The 20,137-nt window shown below is 42.2% G+C and overlaps 1 long non-coding RNA gene across 1 annotated transcript; it reads right to left on the bottom strand.

Moving 5' to 3' along the window:
* Positions 1–628: 628 nt before the first annotated feature.
* On the bottom strand, positions 629–20,038 carry LOC143434478 (uncharacterized). The gene is made up of 4 exons (XR_013103953.1): positions 19,919–20,038; positions 8,727–8,787; positions 7,806–7,903; positions 629–1,195 (listed from the first exon to the last, which is right to left on the bottom strand). It is a non-coding gene; the product is annotated as an uncharacterized LOC143434478 (long non-coding RNA).
* Between the last annotated feature and the right edge of the window lie 99 nt (positions 20,039–20,137).

Raw genomic sequence — 20,137 nt, 5'->3', positions numbered from 1 at the left:
AGAAGGAGGGAGAGGATTGAGGATTGGATGGGGGGCTGAGGGGGGCAGACATATAGGCATGTAGGTTTCTTAGGACACTGATAGTTTGTGACCTCCACAATCTGCGGAGGCCAAAGAGAATGGAGCAGAATATTATTCGCCCAGCCTTTGAATTATCTGGTCAGTTTTAAAATATAAAACTCCAATGTTGCCGGGCAGTGGTGGCACACGCCTTTAATCCCAGCACTTGGAAGGCAGAGACAGGCGGATTTCTGAGTTCGAGGCCAGCCTGGTCTACAGAGTGAGTTCCAGGACAGCCAGGGCTACACAGAGAAAGCCTGTCTCGAAAAACAAAAACAAAACAAAAGTCTTCAATGTTGTTTTCATTTCATGGGGCTAAAAGCTGGGTGAAACGGGGTGGTTGTTGGCGGTCGGAAGGGCCAGCCGTGGGGGTGACCAGTCAGTGGAGCGCAAGCCGTGGCTTCAGGAGGTCTCAGAAGGAACGGGCAGAATGGAAGTGGAGCCAGCGGTGGCATGATCTCAGAGCTAAGTCGTGAGGGGCCGCGGACATGGCAAAGGAAAACATGCTTTTTTAAAATTACACACAACAGTCAAGCCTAAGTATCTGAGTTCAGTCAGAGAGAGAAAGAGAGAGAGAGAGAGAGAGAGAGAGAGAGAGAGAGAGAGAGAGAGACCAATTTTTTAAAAAAAAAGTCCTTCCTTGTAAGATGCCACTAAGTCTTGAATAAATTACCACGAGTTTATTTTTAATACATGGCTTAGCCTGCAAGGAAGTAAGAAGAACACTAAAGATAAAGAAAGGCAGAGGACGACAGCTGAAACCCAAATGTGACTGACATATGACAACCGCAAAAGCCAAAGATAAATCTATGCATTGGAGCAGGGACTAGAAGATAAGCCTTGGACCACTGGGAGAAGAGAGCTAACCCCAACGTTCCCACGGTGAGCCGGGGGAAGGTTGAAAATAACACAGCCTTAGGGGTGCGGGTGACCCTGGAAAACTCTTCAAACCAGAAAGTAGATTGATGCACTTGTGCTTTCCTGGCTGACTGGACTATCACAGAAGGTGTGATGCTGCCGGAGCGCCTGGCAGGAAAGGTCTTGTTCCAGGAAACATCTCTGAGAGCCCCTTGCTCTCACCCTCCTGAGGTAAGCAGCTTGCCTCCTTGTTTTCTGCCATGAGCCTTTCCATGACCTGCAAACAATGAAGCCCAGCTGAGTGTAGTCTAAATACCCTGAAACCACAGCCCAGGACGAATCTTTAAATTGTTTATTTTAGGTATTTGACACAGTGGTAAAACATACTGAACACGGAAAGAATTACCTGTAACATGATTTTACCAATTAGCCTCAGCAAGATATGCACTCCTGATTTTAAAATACTAAATACACCAATAAATCATAAGAAATAATTGGTAGAAATAACCAATAACAGGTGCCTTGCCCCACGGGTTTTAGAAGATGGGACTGCCAGATGCTGAATATAAAGCAGCTACACTGTATGCACCGAGAAAATAAAAAGGGCATCTGGAAGATTCCGACAATGCACACAACACAGGTACCTCATGTACAGAAAGCTGCACACATACCCCACACAGAACAATGGGTGTGGTCATTTTCCATTCTAACTACAGAACAGGTATGGGAGGCAAGGAGCAATTTTAATGAAACTGGTTTGAGGCACATGTATAAAAATATCAGCTGTGTCCTCTGAATGAACTCTTTAGGAAAAACCCCTATTTACCATGTTATGCCTAAGCAGTGATTGAGCATACATGTTATTAAGACCAGCTGCACCATGGAAAGGGACATGTCCAGCGAGCAAAGGCTAATACAGTCCAAGCCTGTCAATCATAACAGAGACCCACCCCTGACAACCCTGATTAACCAAACTCCTCATCTCCATTAGTAATTAGAAATATGAATTGCATGTATAAAAATAACATCTGTTTGACTGGTATAGACTTAAAGTCTAACAGCATCAAGCACTGGTGAGATTATTGAACATCTGAAGCTGGAGAGATGGCTCAGTGGGTAAAAGGGATGGTGGTACCCAGCCTGAGCCACAGAACCCACAGAAAACCCAGACACACTGGCAAATACATACCTGTAATCCCAACACTCCAGGAGTAAGATTGGAAGCAGAGACAGAAGTGTCTCCAGAATCTCCTAAACCAGCTAATCTGGAGTACACAGAGTACCAGCAAACTTGTCCTCAGACAAGGTGGAAGGAAAGGACCGGTCCCAAGACTATCCTGTGACCTCCACAAGCATGCCACAAGCATACACCCACACACAAACACATACTCATGTACACATATCATGTATGCACAAATTATGTAAAAATAAATGAATTTTTTAAATCCCCAGAATCCATGTTAAAAAAAAAAAAAAAAAAAAACAGACACTACCACAAAACCTCCAACCTACAGTTTATCCTGCCCGCAGGATGTGCTGGAACAGAGCCCAGCATAATCATCTTCAGAGAGACCAGCTAGCAACTGATGGAAGCACATACAGAGTCTCACAGTCAAACATTAAGCGGAGATCGGGGAGTCCTGTAGGAGAAGTGGAGGAAGAATTGCAGGAGCCAGAGAGGTCAAGGACATGAGCCATAGAGTCAATTAAGATTGACTCAAGTGGGCTCGCAGAAATCAAGGGGCCTGTATGAGTCTGTATGAGTCTGACCTAGGTCCTCTGGGTGGGGATTTCTTGTGAGATTTTGTTCTAACAGTGGGAGTGGAGGCTGCCCATGATGCTTTTGCTTGCCTTTGGGACCCTTTTCCTTTTACTGAGTTACATTGTCCAGCCTTGATATGAGAGTATGTGTCTGGTCTTACTGTGTAGCTTGTTAGGCCATATTTGGTTGATGTCCCTGGAAGGCCAGCTCTTTTCTGAGGGGAGATGGGGGCAGGGCATCTGGGAAAGAGGGGAGGTAGAGAGAGAGACTGGGGGGAGGGGAGGGATGAAAATTGTAGTCAGGATGTAATATATGAGAGAAGAATATATACATATATACACACATACATACATACACTCACATATATACATACATACATGCATACATACACACATATACATACATGCATACACACATACATATATACACAGATATACATACATGTATACATACATACACACATACACACATATACATTCATGCATACATACATACACACATGCTCATATACATTCATGCAACATACATACACACATGCTCACATACACACACATATACATACATGCATACACAATACATGCATACATACATACACACATGCTTACATACACACACATATACATGCATGCATACATACATACAAGCAGGCACAGCTCCACATAGCTGTGACCCCAGTTCTGTGAAGACAAGAAGATCACTGGGGTTTACTGACCACCAGCCTAATTTCAGGTTCAGTGAGTAACCCTGTCTCAAAGCAATAAGGAACAGAGTGACAGAAGGATGGAGACTATCCTTCTCTACACACACAAACCACAAACACGTTCACACCCATACACACAAACATAAATGAATGAAAACAAATTGAACATTTTCATACACTAAATTTTTCTGTTCTCTGTAGATATAGATACTGGGAAAATTCTTACAAATAAACACCAAAAAAAAAACTGTAAAAAAAAAAAAAAAGAAGAAGAAGAAGAAGAAGAAGAAGAAGAAGAAGAAGAAGAAGAAGAAGAAGAAGAAGAAGAAGAAGAAAAAGACGACCAAATGCTCATCAACAAGGTCTAGATCTTATGTAACTCATTCATTCACACTGCCATAAGTATGGGAATGAATAGACCTCAGTTACAAACATCAACAACCGATTATATTAGGCTCATAAAAAAAGATGGTCATTTTTAGAAAGTAAATTCAAGTTGTAATCAGAGAAAGCTACACGGACTGCTCAGTACTTACAGGAGGACTGCTGCAAGCTTGAGGCCACCCTAGGCTACACAGTGAGACAGTCTAAGCCAGCCTAGACTACAAGTGTCTTGTACGATCTTGTGTCAAGAAACAAAAATAAAATAACAAAAAACAAAAACAAAAAAAAAAGCAAGACAAAGACAGAGAAGAAACCATTGGAAGGTTACCAATGATAAGATCTGTCTTCATGTGCTTGAAATAAAAATAAAACCAGTAAACTGGGAAAAGTTGGTGGAGACTAGAGAGATGGTTCAGCAGTTAAGAGCCTCAGCAGAGGGCTTGGGTTCAGCTGCCAGTATTCCATGATTCAGTTTACCTGTGATGCTCGTTCCAGGGGATGACATACTCCACTGGCCTCCATAGGCTCATGTATGTATGTGTTGTGCATACATACTCTCAAGTGCACATACATACATATAAAATAAATAAATAGTATTGAAAATGTTTTACTTATTTTTATTTTTATTTTAAATGTATGGTTGGTTTGCCTGCATGCATATCTGTGCCCCTCATGTGTGCTTTTGCCCTGGAAGCCAAAAGAGGGGATCAGATCTGTAAATCTACTTTCAGGGGTATCTGATCAGTTGTGTCTGTTTGAATCTGAGAGACGCAGTCTGCTGCCTTTCCAGTTCTCACTGTTGGCTGTGACTATGGTTGTGACCACAGCTCTGACCATGGCTGCGACTGTGGCTTACAGGTGTATTTTTGCTCACTGGTGTCCTGAATGAAAACAAGTTAGCCAATGTTTGTTTGCCCTTCAAACGCAATGTCCTGAAACTTTGGCTCCTTGCAGGGAATAGCCAGCTTCCATTTCCTGGATGATGGCTTCCTGTTATCTTTCTAGAAGAGTGTAATAAGTTCACAGACAGCATGTGCAGAAAGGATGTGGAAGTAGGCAGACACAAGTCAAGAAAGGAGCAGTCCTCTTCCTCACCAGTTCAGTATGTGAATGCCTGCTGCCACGTGTTCCACCACCACGTGTTCCATCGCCATGCCTTCTTGCTATGATGCACTAAAGCTTCAGAACCATGAGCCCATATAAGTCACCCTTCCTGGCAGATGATAACTAAGGTATTTTAATCCCATCAACTCAAAGTTACTGATACAATTGTTTGGATTCATCCTATAACTATCAAATGTTGGTGATCTAATACCTTCCCTTTCACTACCTGTTACCACCACCACCACTATCATCATTATCATCATCATAATGGATTTTCTTACAATGGAGAAATTCTATTTCATTATTTCAGTCAAAAAAATTGTATAGGTCTAGAGGCCCAGATATTAAAAGGACTGGTACATCAATCTTAACTTCACAAATGACTTAAGCAACGATTTCTTCTGACATTAACCAAAAGGAACTTTCCAAGAACTAACCCGGATGCTATATCTGCAGCTTGAACTAAATACTGATTCTTTGCCAAACAAAGCTGGCAAGTCAAAGAATCCAGAAGTGAGTGTGTAATGTGTCATTGCTGATGAAAGTCGGTATGTTTGGCCCACAGCTCTTGTCTTCGAGCCCATTCAGCTGGGCATCATGACACATCCCACAATCTCGGCACCTGGGAGAATTGCCCCACATGCAAGGCCAGCCTGGTCTACTTAGTAAGATACAGGCTAGCCTATAAGTATAGAATGAAATCCTGTCTCAAAAAATAAAAACAACAAAACACAAATTAACAACAACAAAAAGTCATCATCCTTCAAAGCAGAAATGTCTAAAACTGTTAAAAAACAGCTTTAATTAAAACCTTGTATAAAGCAAACAAACACACTGCTGGGCAGTGATGGCACATGCGTTTAATCCCAGCAGAAGCAGAGGCAGGAGGATCTCTGAGGCCAGTTTGATCTTCAGAGCCAGTTCCAGAACAGCCAGGGCTACAAAAGAGAAACCTAGCCTCAAAATAAAAATAAACAAATAAAATCTAAAATTAAAATTTTGTTTTTAAAAAGGCCTATATACTTCTTAGGACCTCTGCCTAACAAAGCTTGAGAACCCCTCTGAGCCACTGAAATACTTTCTGTGATAAATGAAATTGCCTCAATGATGTAAAAAAAAAAAAAAAAAAAAATGATGAAGTCACTATCCTGCTCCTGCTGCAGTTTGAGAGCAGCTGGGTGGTTCACAACGTGACTGTGTCGCCATCTAGTGCTGTGTTTCTAGACAGTATTTGGTTTTGGTTTGCTTATCAACTCAATTCTAGGCTGGCCTTATAATTCACAATAATCCTACTGCCTCTGCCTCCCAAATTGTAGTGCTATAGAAGTGAATCACCACATAACCAATAAACAAAAAGTTTAACACTCTACAACTAGGTAGCCCTTCAGGGCTGCAAAATCCTGCATTTTAAATAGCAGGTTTACAGTGTGGAAGTCATATTAGTTCTCTTAAAGAAGAAAAACTAGAATTATCACACACATAGCTACACCACTCTCACACACACATACACAAAGGACTCTATGCTACCCCAGAGGCACATATGTGTCCATGTTCACTGCTGCACTCTTCACAATAGCTAAGAAATGGATGCAGTCTCGGTGTTCATTAACAGAAAGGTGGATAAGGAAAATGTGGTTTATATACACGGTGAGATTTTAGTCACCCATAAAAAAAAAAAAAATGGAGCACTGACATTTCAGAAAAATGAATGGAGGTTATTGTTCTGTTAAGGGAACTAATACAGATTCAAAAAATACAGATACAGAACTTTTTCTGCATGTAGATCCTAGATTTTAATTTTACACACACACACACGCGCACGCACACACACACACACACAAAATGAGGTTGTATAGGTCATAAAAACTAGAAAATGGACCAGTTGAGTGGGAAAGGAAATTCTAGAAGCAGGCTGGGAAAAAAAAAAAGAGGGGCCAAACATGTCGTAGCATTTAAGCAGGTACCTAGACGTTTGGGGCTAGTCTGGCCTTTATAGCAAGGTGTAGGATAGCCAGGGCTATATAAGACCCTGTCTCGAAAAATAAAAAATAAAAACTAAAAATGAGGGTTATCGAACACATAAAATGTGAGCACAAGGGCTACTGAGGAGGGAGAGCCGTCACACAAAGACGGGGAAGGGAAGGTGGAAGGAAGATCAATAAAGCAAAAAAAAAAAAAAAAAACCCACTTATTAAAAATGTGAGAATTGGAGCTGCAGAAATGGCTGCATGGTGAGAGAACAGCTGCTCTTATAGAATGTGCTGGTTCGTTTTTGTCAACCGGACACAGTCCTAGACAGAGCCGGGAAGAGGAGCCTCAACTGAGAAAAACGTGTCTGTCAGACTGGCCTATGAGCCATTTTCTTGATTAATGTGGGAGGGCCCAGCCAGTCCAGCCCACTGACGGTAGCGCCATCCCTTGACAGGTGATCATAGATGCTATAAGAAAGCAGAGCGAGCAAGCAAACACTATCCCTCGATGGCCTGTGTTTCAGTTCATGCCTCCAGGTTCCTGCTTTGGGTTCCTGTCCTGACTTCCCCTCAGATAGACTGTAAGCTGTACACTGATATAAACCATTTTCTCATGGTATTTTCTCATAGCAATAGATAGCAAACTAGGACACCGAAGACCCAGGTTCAGTTCCCAGCACCCACATCAGGCAATTCACAACCACCTACTGTATGTAACTGGGGATGGAGGCCTCTCTCCTCCTTGGACACATACATTCATGTGCTTATGCCCACACAGAGATACACACACACACATAACTTAAAATAGTAGAAGCCAGTCTTTGAAATTTGAAAGTAATGACAGAATTCAATTATACTTGCAGATATGGACAGATAGCTCCTCCATATGCTTTATAGACTAGAGAAAAATAAGTACAGGAAAAGTAACAGAATCCTCATAAACCACAGAAAATAGTGGGCTTCTCACCTTTTCCTTAGATATTTGTTTTTTTACTGTAACTGTCCCATATAAGTTTATTTCTCGAACATGAACTCAAGTCCTGGTTGGTGAATTGAGTGCCCACTCTGTTTGGAAAGGCAGAAACATGGAAAAATTAAATACACAGCAGTAAGCACAATGCTGCATGCATTCAAATTTGAGCTCAGAATTTGTGATCTATATGTCCTCAGGCTGGTTATATAACGTCTCCATGCCTAGGGTTCCTAATTAGCACATGAGTTAATCTATGGGTGTAATCCAAAATAGGTGTAAGTATGAGTCTGTCCTACTTGAAAACAGGGTCTGGAAGGCAGACCAGCAGTACATTTTTAATATGACATTTTAATTTGTTGAGAACTTCATATATGCATAAAATAACATCATAACAGTAATATTTATAAAGCTAAAAGGTGGGAGCAATCCAAAGGTCCATGGAGAGAAGAATGTATAAACAAAATAAGAACATACAGTGTATTTCAATCATTGCACAGACACCACTCCTCCCTTCAAATCCTCCCAGCTCCCTCGCTGAATGCCCACTCCCAGCTTCATGTTCTGCTTTTGTTTTGTTTGTTTTTTATAACCCACTGGACCCAGTTAAGTGAACAGGATGTGGAAAGTGTGGATCACTGGAGCTTCATGGTCAATATACCAGGGAAAACACCCTAGAGAAACCTGACTCTAACTCTCAACTGCCAATAGTTCCTTAGGACATAACATCATTATTGGTTTATCTAAACACCCAAAGGTCCATGGAGAGAAGAATGCATAAACAAAATAAGAGCTATACATCTGATGGGATGTTATTTAGCCTTTAAAAAGGACAAAATGCTGATACTTATCACAGTGTGAATGAACCTTACAAACATTATGCCGAGTAAAATAAATATTTTTCATTGTTCCACTTACATGAGGTGACTGGACTAGCCAAGAAGTCTCTGGTGGTAGACCTGGAAGAGGTTACCAGAGCCTGAGGAAAGAGAAAATGGGTGTGTGAGGAGGTCAGTGTTTAATGGAGAGTTTCTCGTGAGATTTCTTCCCCACAGCAATGTGTGTACTTAACACCACTGACCTGTACAAATAACAGCCAGAGGTCAGCAAGGACAAGAGCAAAAGAGTCTTCTGGACATGATAGAACCATTGCACACATGAACTCACTGCATAAGACCCTCGCACAACCAAGGCTGTCAACATTCCGGAATGAAGGAGGGAGGGGGTTCCAAGCACCCACCACTAACTGCGGAGCTACTGACAGCTGATGGCTTCTGGGTCAGCTTTCTTTAAGGGGATATGTAGTTCCTAGTAGGCTGACCATGATTCCATACCCAAGATCAGGAAAGAATTTCTGAAAAGGACCCAAATATCTCAGAATGTAGCCTCAAAAACTAATAAATGAGAATGCATGATATGAAAAGGTTTTGGCATAGCAAACAAAGCAGATGACCATGGTTAAGAGACAGATTATAAAATGGGAGAAAATCTTTTCCAGATGAACATCTGACAGAGGATTAGTATATAAAATTCATAAAGAACTCCAAAAATCAAACACCAAAAGAACCATGCAATTGGTAAATGGACAAATGAATAATCATGCCATTCTCAAGGAAGGACAAACAGCTGATAACTCTGACAAACCTATGTTTGCTTCCCAGATCTCACCTACTGGAAAAAACTAGTGATACTGTACACACTCATACTGTAGCAACACCCCAACAAACATACATACAATAAACAAACAAGTAAATGTAAGATTTTTAGATTTGCAAACATTATGTGTGTGCATTTGTTTTGTGTGTCTGTCTGTGGGCATATTCTCTGTGTGTGTGTGTTTGTGCATGTTCTGTGTGTGTGCATATGTGTACATGTAGGTGCTTGTTTGAATTTGTGTGTCTGTGTGCATATGTATGTGTCTTTGTGACTGTGTGTGTGCTTGTGTGAGTTTGTGTGTACTACTTGGATGCAGGTGCCCTTGGAAGCCAGAAGAACAGCTGATGTGGGCACTGAGGACCAAACCCTGAAAAAGTGGCAAGTGCTCTTGATTTCTGAGCCGTCTCTCCAGACTCTGTGATAAACTTATGAAGATATTGGAGGAAGGAGGGAGTGATGGAAGTGGAGAGAGAGAGAGAGAGAGAGAGAGAGAGAGAGAGAGAGAGAGAGAGAGAGAATACAGCACAGATTTTCCACCATATTTGGGACTGAATGGGGACTAGCCGAGAAGAGGGAAGAACCAGTGAGAAGAAAAGGATGTGTCCTAGGTGGACAGTGTTGAGTATGAACAAGGCACAATGGTGTACACGTGTAAAATTATCATGAAACCTGTTACTGTAGGTGCTGACTAAATAAAACTTAAGACATTACAGGAATACCTAATTACTATAACATTGTAAGTGAAGATATAAAGAAGTAAATATTAAATAATACAGCAAGCCAGGCTAGTTTAATTATATGGACCTTAATCTCAGATTTGCTATTTACTAGCTTTCTGGAATACACTTGCCTATCTATACCAAAGTTTGTTTAAATGGTATGCTTCAAATAATTGTACAGACTGATGAATCACTTCTCCACTTTTTTGCTAAGAGCTATTCCTTACCAAGTGAGGAGGGGTAGGGGATGTACTTGGAAGAACATTCCATTTCTAACATATATAATCCATATGCATGCAGTTATCTGGGGGTTATATGCTATTGAAAGAAATAGACTGAGCAGCAATGTGGCATTGTGCTAGAAGATAATGACAATGTAGGTTGGTAGGTGTACTGTTACTGTTTTGGTTTGGTTTGATTAGGTTTGTGGTGCCCAGGGGCCAAAGCATGAGGATCACTTGAGCTGGACAATAACTATATCTTATCTTAAAAAAACAAATCAGGAGTCTGGGAGTGTAGCTCTTGAACATGGTGGATTTGATTCCACTCTCCTCAGTCAAAGAGACCAATGGTCCAAGAAGAGGAAACATGGCTGAGATGGGAGGACTCAGTCTGTCTGACATATGGAGGAAAGAAGACAACAAACACTAAACCGGCTTGCCTTGCATGGTGCTAATCAACATTGTGTTCATTAGTTTGCCTCATCCTCACAAAGCCAGGAAGTAGTATTCATCACCCCACACCATGAAGGAGTTAGCCTAATATTGTGTAAGTTCATGCAGAGAAGAGTAAAGCTCAAGGCACTTCCATAACTTGACCAAGAGAACAGCCTTGAACCCAAGCATAAACTTCCACTGGTTAATCAATGATTTCCACTCTGTGCAACTTTTTCCTGACAGCTAGCCAAGTCCCAGGCCACTTGAGAATAAATCTCTTAGAAAAAATAAACTCTGCTAGTTCAAGTTAATATTGTCAACAGAACATTACCCAAATTGACCCCAAAATAATGATTCTTAATGTTTATGGCCAAGGTCCCCACTAATAATAATTGGGGTTTCTCCAGGAAAAAAAAAAAATGTATACAGGCACACAAATACAAAAGTGTCTAGGATTTCAAGGACCTCCAAAAGCTCCAGACACAATCTTTGTTGTTTGGTTGGCTGGATTTTTTTCAGTGCTGGAGATTGAACCCAAGGCTTCACAGGTTTTCCCTCCCTGACATCACAATTTCCAGAGTCAGACACAGCCCTTCCATTCACAGAGAGACTACACCCAGGACTCTCCTCCATTAGTCAGTGATGTCAGGCTTGGAGAGAGCTCTGCTGATAGACCTGTGTGCATTTTACTGAACAAGCACTGAGATCTTGCAGGGTGGTGTAGGACCAGGATTCTAATGCTTTCCTTAAGCCGGGAAAGAACAGGACCAGCTAGCTGTAGGTGGGACCTCCAGGGGGAGCCTATGTGGCCAGTTGGTGTTGTTATTGAGCCTCTCTCTAGCTACAGAGGTCCTCTGACGTCACTTCAGCTTAGGGACAAGAAAAGTAGAATTAGCTTAACCCAGGCCCCAGGCCCAAGCAGTCTCAGGCTTCCATATGGGGCTGGGGGAGCAGATCATATGGAGGGGAAGGGGGGAGCAGATCATTATGACTGGTTTTCTCACCCCTCGATACATTGAGCTAAAGCTTTTTCCAGTTTCCTTTTCTGCTACTCAAGGAACGAAGCACAGATAATGAACCATAAGATTAAAGAATGAATTTAGGATAAAGGTTCAACTCTTTATACTGCCGCCTCGGTAACTGAAAACGTAGGTAAGCTACGTAGCTTCACTGAACAGGTGTCTGCTCTAGAAAAACAGATCTCATTGTTAGGTTTCAAAGACACTCAGAACAAATGGCTGAGGTGCCTATTGAACATATCAAAGCAGATATGGGCCAGGTTCTCCCAGCATTGAACAGCACTGCAGGCACTGGTAGCATCCTGGCTCTTCTCACCTACCCCATTCCCCACCCACTCCGCCCCACCCCCTACCTTAAACCTCTCCAGCCCCTGCGCTTTGTGTCCCTTCCCCAGTTTCTTTCATATATGATCTCAGCCATTTTGGCTACAAGCTTTCTTGGCATTCTCGGGTCTGCTCTTGACCTCTTGGTTCCTCTCTCTTCCTCTCTGGCTCCGCCCCTACCCCCAGCAGGTCTATTCTTCTGGCCTGGTCCAGTCTCGACCCTACCAAATGCCTCTGGCTGTGCTCTCCCTGTGTCTACAATAAAGCTTCTCCTCAACCGTACCTAGGCGCAATCATGTTCTAATTTTTACTCAATAGTGTTTCTGTATATCAATTTCCAGTGACACTATAGGCCTGGACTCTTAAGTGGTATTGAGACCGCAAGAAAATAAAGACCAATAGAATCTATAAGGATCACTACATCCTGTCCTCAGTGAGGTATTCTGGGGTCCTCACTTTGTCCAGCACACGGTTTAACAATGAGTGAACTTTGTCAGGTGCTTGTGAAAATACAAAAGGAACCTGGACAGAGCCAAGGTCACTTTAAAAAGTGCAGTGTACTTCCTGCTATTATCAAAGTCAAACAGTGAAGGCTTAAGACAGCTTACAATTATGACTGTCTTTAAGCACTCTGTGAATGCTCCCTAGAAGAAACTGGCCAAAGCCTCCATAGACAGGCATGTCTTCAAAAAAAATCAGACCTGTTTATTTCTTACATATTTTAAATTTTTTATGTATTTATTTTTATTTGTATGGGTGTTATTCCACTTGTATGTTTGTGTAGCACGTGCATGCCTAGTGCCTCCGGAGGCCAGAAGAGGGCATCAGATCCTCTGGGATGAAGCTACAAATAGCTGTGAGCCATTGTGTAGGTGCTGGGAATCAAAGCTGGGTCCTCAGGAACAGCAGGCAGTGCTCTTCACTCCTGAGCTATCCCGCTAGCCTTCCTGCATATTTACAAGGAAAGGACTTGAAGAGGTCTAACAATTTAAAAAATATTATAGACTTAACAGATTGAATCTAGGACTTCTGAGAGACTAAGCCACATAGAATAAACACAGTTATGATGTAAATTACAATGTTTTGACTTATTTAGAAGGAGAAAAGAAGCTGCCAACTCCCAGTTGCTGGGATTACAGATATATATATATATATATATATATATATATATATATATATATATCACACTCAATTATTTGGCAACTGTTTAACAGCAAATACATGGTTTAAGGATTATTAGAGGACTCAGAGGGTACAGATGCTGCTGCCAACCTGAGTTCTATCCCTGCAACCCATGTGCTGGAAAAGAAATGACTTCTGCAAATTGTCTCGTGACCTACATTCATCCATTCACACACACACACACACACACACACACACACACACACCTTGACACACATGAGTCTATACATATATACATAAACACATACACAAATAAATAAATGTGTTTTAAAATAATAAATAGCTTGTGTGTGTGTGTGTGTGTGTGTGTGTGTGTGTGTGTGTTATAATTACCTGAAAGAAAATAGTATTGAAAAACCAAGAGTCACCCACATTCCAGAGCCAGGTGCTCCCCACTCCAGCCCACCTTTAGGGACTCAGTGCCCTATCATCACCGGCCAAGTATCTATGGTCATGTGTTTTCGCTATGCACATGTTCCATACTCCTTATATAAAGCCCACAGTGTCATGGCCTCCTATTTCTCTCTCTCTCTCTCTCTCTCTCTCTCTCTCTCTCTCTCTCTCTCTCTCTCCTGCATCCCAGCTCAGAGGCAGCCTTTTGCAAACCTCCACCCCTGCCCCAACACATAGTAAATCCATCACATAAAGTCTGCTGCATGTTGTGATTGTGTGGCAGTCCTTGGCCCTCAATGCAAAACACCTTGGTGTCAGGATTTCCTGGTGCCTGTGCTCCCTTTCAGGGCCTGAGCTGCACTGGAACCCAATCCCTTATCTCTGATTATGCACAGACTCACCTTCCAGCTCACAGATCTCTGGGCACTGAATCCACCAGTTTCAATATGGTAAGTTTCCCCTTTGGTTGGTGTGATTGCTTCCAAGTCCAAGGGAGGGAGCATTGAGTGTCCAGAACCCTTCTTAGATGCAGTGGCACCTCTAGCTGCTGTCTTTAAGGCTACAGTTGATCCTCTTCACCTATTTTACTTTCAACCGTTTCCCTTGGGTGAGGCTTTGTTTTTTAGGTCAGTGTTTTTGCCTTTTGGCTTCACTAGAAAGCCCTGGTACCAGGCATGGAGTCTCCTGAGGATGTTAGTCTTAACCCTTGTTGAGTGCAGAGATAACCCAGTGTTAGGGGATGGCTTTGTGCACTGTGTATCAGATGCTGATGTGTATACCTGGTTGCAAACTGGACATTGGCATGTTCAAGCTTCTCCAGTCTCAGTGTTATGTAAAAATTGTCCTCTCTCACCTTTGATTGGTTAATAAAGAGCTGATCAGCCAATAAACTGAGCAGAAGAGATAGGGCAGGACTTTCAGTCTGAGAGAGGAGGAGAGAAGTGGAAAGACTGTGGAAGGACCAGGAGGATTTGCCATGAGGTTGTGATGAGAGAGCTGCCATGAGAACAAACATGGACCAGGGCAAGCCAGAGCAAGATTCAGACCACAGCTAAAGGACCACATGGCTGGGAAATAGTCAGCCTAGCCAGGTTAAAATTGCTCAGAATCTGCCCAGCTTGCAGCTTATTAATACCAGTTTTCTGTGTTGTTTATTCAGGAGCTAAAATGGGCTAGAGGTATAGGGTGTAGAAACACCCAACAGTTATTTGGAAGAAAAAGGAGTATAAGGCACACCCCCAACCTAGAATTACATTTAGAACCCAATGAACAGCTTGTGTCTTCCCTGGTTGGTCTTCCCTGGGTCCTGGGGATACCCTCGACTTAGGATATGCCTCCCTTCTTCACTTCTGGGAACTATGTTGTTCATACTGTCTAGCTCCCCCTTGGTGCGCCTGTGCCCTGGACTACTTACTGTCCAACCCCGTCTACCTGGGAATTGGAAGTGAGGTGGTGCGGAATCAATGAGACAGACTCTGGGAGCAGAAAACTCAACTGAACAAACTCACCTGAATGCTGCTGCAAGCTTCTTTAATAGCCTCCACCCATGTCCCATTGGTACCAAGAAAGCATCTCTTCTAAACAGCAGTTTCATGGTTGGTTGGCATTGTCTGCACCAGCAATTCTTGGTCTCTCAGGCAGTCTTCAATTAACTCATAGAGGTGGCTGACACCATTCCTCCTATATTTCCACCCTTTTGTTTTTAGATTTTGACAGCCTAGTGGGAGCCATGGTGCCATTTCCTCCACATTGTTGACCCCCACCTCAGAGTATTCCGAGTATACTGGACTGTACCTGTCTTAGACTGTCTGATCTTCCAGGATATTACCTGCCATTGACTACCATCCCTCAAAGAGACATCACTCCAGAGTCATGCCACACAAGGGAGAGATGAAAAACAGCCTACATGGTAGTCTCACAGATCTTTGCCATGCAGGCTTTGATCACTTCCTTGGGGGTTGGGGGGATGCAATTGGGATTTTCAAGAGCCATCAGAACCAAGAGGGTCACTTTCTTTATGGAGTGCTGCCTGGAAATATGCTGTGAAAGGCACTTAAACAAAATAATTACTAGTATGACAATTCCTCTCTTCATAGCATAAGTGGCTATCCATGAGAAGTCAAACAGCCTTTTAATATTTTCCTACATTTTTCTCAAGAAGCTAGCATCTAGTGAGAGCATAAATACCCTGGTCACATTGAGGTTGGCTATGTTCTCCCTTAACAGCACAGAACAGTTAAGGAGTTTGTCTGACCAGGTACCATCAAGATATTGAGCCAACTATTGTCAAGCTTGAACGGCATTATGTAACTGGTAGGGTTAGGCAGATTGAGTGAAACCTGGGGTCACATGACAATAAAGACATGTCCCAAACAAGAGGCAACTCTTCTGCCAGTAAGTCAGTCCATTATAAAATATGGATGGCTTGATAAAGATGTTGAATTAGTACTTCCTGCACCTGTAGCACCTTAGCTGACTTAGAGACCATAACATTGACAGTCTACGTAGTAGTGGCCATCTGGGTCAAGGCATCAGCAGCTGTTGTCACCTCAGCAGTGCCTGCAATGATGGCCACAATGATGGCAGCTATAATATCAAAATTTCTCTTTCCCTGGTGTAGGGGTTGTAACTGAGTCTGGACCATCAGAGTGAGTGGTATTTACCATAGGCATCTAAATGATGGCTGATTCCCTCATCAGAATAGTTGTTGTTGTATAACCCATACAGCAGGCAGTCAGGAGATATTTCTCATGGAAGCAGTTAGGGCTAAGAAGTTAGTCTTATATGTTTGTTTAATCCTGGTAGAGGGGCTATTAGGCCCCTCCAAGAGAGAAAAGAGGTGCTTCACCTCATGGTCTTAAATAGGCAGGAAAGGTTTGAGCCAGTTGACAGTGCCACACAATTGTAGTTCCACAATGGAGTAGAATTCTTTTGCCATAATGGAGAAGGCCAGAGGCTTAATCTTGTCAGAAATAGAAAATCCCAGGAAGACATATGGGGGAATTTCTGAATCTTTTAGGAAACTTCAAGTTGAGTTTTTCTAAGTTAAGTAACAATTGAGAGGACACCCTTTCAAAATCAGTCAGGCTAAGGTGTGCAAGCAAAATATCATCCATGTAATGGACAACAAGGGCATCCCTGGGGCCTCCCTGTATGGCTTCACCCACACATAGCTAACAAATGGTCAGGCTATTTTTTCATGTCCTGAGGCAGGACTGTCCACTGATATCTTTTAGCTGGTTTATTCATATAAGGTTCCCATACTGTGAAGGCAACATGTCATCTATCTGGGCAGCAAGAGGTATCTGGAAAAAACAATCTTTAATATCTAGGATCATCCCCTGGTACTTGGGCAGGATAACACTAAGTCGAGTCAGTCCTGCTTAAGTGGTCCCCATTTTTCCATGTGTTCATAATGGTTCTCAGATCCTGTAAAAGCCTATATTTCCATGACTTCTTTTTAATAACAAAAATGGGAGTATTATGTCTGCTGGTTGAAGGTTCCAAATGATCCAAAGCTAACTGTTCCAAGACCAGTTCCTTGAATGCAGAAAGCATAGGTTCCAAAATGGGCCACTTGTCCACCCAGATATTGACTTCAGACATCCAGACCAATGGTATAGGGTCAGGTACCTTGATACAAATTGGTTCTGGGTAGACAGTGGCCATTAGAATTGGGAGTGATTCCTACTTTGTGACCTGTGCAGTATAGTTGGTCATGTTGCATAACATCATCAAAAAAGCACAATTGTCCATAGTAAGGATGGTATCCATGTCTTCCAGAATATCTCTTTCCCAAAGGTTATGGGGAACATCAGCCACAACAGGTGTAAAAGATCCCTGATTGCTGTCCAAGTCCTGCCAATGGACAGGTCAGGTGTCATTTTTATGGCCTCCAATTCCCGTAATGGAGAGACCAGACCAGAATCTCCAATAGGGGAATCTCAGTGATTCATTTTTTGATATTATAGTGACATCTTCCCCTGTGTCAACCAACCCTTTAACTGGTATACCATCTAAATGTACAATCATCATCAGGAAGTGAGGAAACACAGGCAAGGTCCAAAAGACTCCTGGCTGAGCAGGGGGCCCTCTTACTGGTGGGGCTATTAGACTGCTTGCTCAATTTAACCAGGTTGCTGATTTGCCTTTAAAGCCCTTAAGGCCTGCACCTCTCAGGACCCTTATGCTTATTCTCACAATCTTGTTCAGCAGTATGGGGACCCAGGAAGAAAAAGGTGCTCAGGAGCCCTGGTACTACCAGCTCAGGTGGGATGAATCCAAACCAAAAGTGATAATGAGCTGACAAAGACAAAGAAGACAGAAAAGATGGCCACAGCACACTCACCCTCACACCAAGAACAGACAAAAAAGACAAAGAAGACAGAAATAAGGTACATGAGCTCACATTCTTGGGACCCACAACATAAAACACTAAGGGGACAACTCGGCAAAGAAACAACTGAGGGGGCATGACAGCAGCACCATGAGGAGAAAAAGAGCAGATCAAGTTGAACCACGAACACAGTTCTTGCAGCAACAGGCAAAAAAATGAGCCCCCAGGAAGGAGGTTCACAAGCAGCCACAAAACAAGGACTATGAAGCAGTCCATCGACCATGCTGGGCACCAGATGTTGCCTGTGCCCTGAACTGCTCACTGCCTGAACCTACCTGCTTTTGAGGGTTGGAGAAAGGTGGCATGTAATCAACAACACAGACTCCAGAAGCAGATGAGAAACAGTACAGCAACATTTTTATTCAACTCTACCTGATATATTCTCTTCTCTATAAACATGGTGAGTCAGAAAAGTCCCAAGCTCAAAATTGAACTGCCAATTGCAGCCAATGGAAAAGTGGCAGTTTAACTATATTTTTAAGTTTCTTCTGCATATATTAGAGTATAACCATAATTTTGGGAAACAAACCCAATTTTTAACAATGTAAACAAGCCATTTTTTCTAAAATCAACACCAAGTGCATTACTTTTATGTTACAAAGTTTGGCTGCCATTTCTTATATGAATGCATGATAGTGCAGCTTTTAATATCTCATTAAAAAGACATTGTTTTTAAACCTTATCATTTTACATCTGGTTTCTGAATAACTCCAACCCTGAGTTACCAGTTTTAAGCCAACTTTTTGTTACCAAAGTTTCAAATTTTAATCATACCCAATAATTTATAGGCCAATAATCTATAACCAAGACATGCAGAACATATTTATACCTTTAAAACCAATCAGAAACAAAAAACGAAGTGGCTACACATCTTATATATTTAAACTAAACAAAATTTCTCACTTTTCCTAGCTGTAATTTTAAGAGAAAAGCACCTTGTCACAGAGATTTTTCTAGGAAAAAAAAAAAACTCAACTTTCTTATCATAGAAGCCAAAAGGCTGCTGGTCCTTTTAATAGCAGTCTCTGCAGCCAATCAGTTTCTGGAAGGGCTTTTCCAGCTCAGCTTGACTTCTAGCTACAGGTGTAGGGTAACTTATGAGTTTCTGCTGTGCACATTAAGACTGCCTTTAAAACAAAGTTAAACTAAACCAACAAGTGGATACATAGCAGCTTTAACTGTTTTTTGTCTTTTGAACACGAAACATAGAACACCAATCTTTCAAACAATGAAACAAAAACAGACAATTGACACATGTGGACATTGGCTCTCCAAGGACAGACAATAAACACAGAAAGCAGAACTAAGGATTTCTCCTGTGGGAGCCAGAGAGAAACTCAAGACGTCTCCTGAATTTTCTCCTGTTCCTAGGAGAGCTCTGAAATAGCCTTTTCATTCTTTTTTGCTGACACAGCCCAGAGAGGACAACTGCTTTTTTGAAGCCCTTTCTCTCTCTCATATTTAAGATCTAACTCTTCATCTCTTTCTTTAAGAGGTATAGTGGCAGCTATTGATAGTTACTCTTCAGTGCCCTGCTTTCTTAGTTTGCCAATTCCTTCTAACCCTGCTCCTCTTGCCTGGGTCAGCTCTTAAGCTGTGGGGCAAATGCCTATTTGGAATTCTCCTGTCCCAAGTTTTGTTGTCACCTCCTAGGTGATGTCAGCATTAGGTCAACACCTATCCAACCTGGACTGTATCCCCTTAAACACACTTCCTGCAAACACAGCCATAACTAGCGCTAACATCAATGCTGTTCATTGCTTACCAAGTGCACGGGATACTCTTCTTCTGTTTTCCGTGGAGCTCCACCCAAGACAGCGTTTCTCAGCTGGTCCCCTGTTTTCAGGCCCCTCATTGTGATTGCAGCCACAGATTAACTGGGTTCATCTGAAAGGAGGGCTGAAAATAAAGAAAGGGACATAGGGCAAGAAAAGGTGAAACCAAGACAAAGTTCTGTCTGATCAAGGCTCAAAGTTTAACGTTC

This window comes from Arvicanthis niloticus, chromosome 15, assembly GCF_011762505.2.
Source record: "Arvicanthis niloticus isolate mArvNil1 chromosome 15, mArvNil1.pat.X, whole genome shotgun sequence".
Classification (NCBI taxonomy): Eukaryota; Metazoa; Chordata; class Mammalia; order Rodentia; family Muridae; genus Arvicanthis; species Arvicanthis niloticus.
Note: the sequence above shows the minus strand (reverse complement) of the source record. Positions and strands in the feature narration are given on the sequence as shown.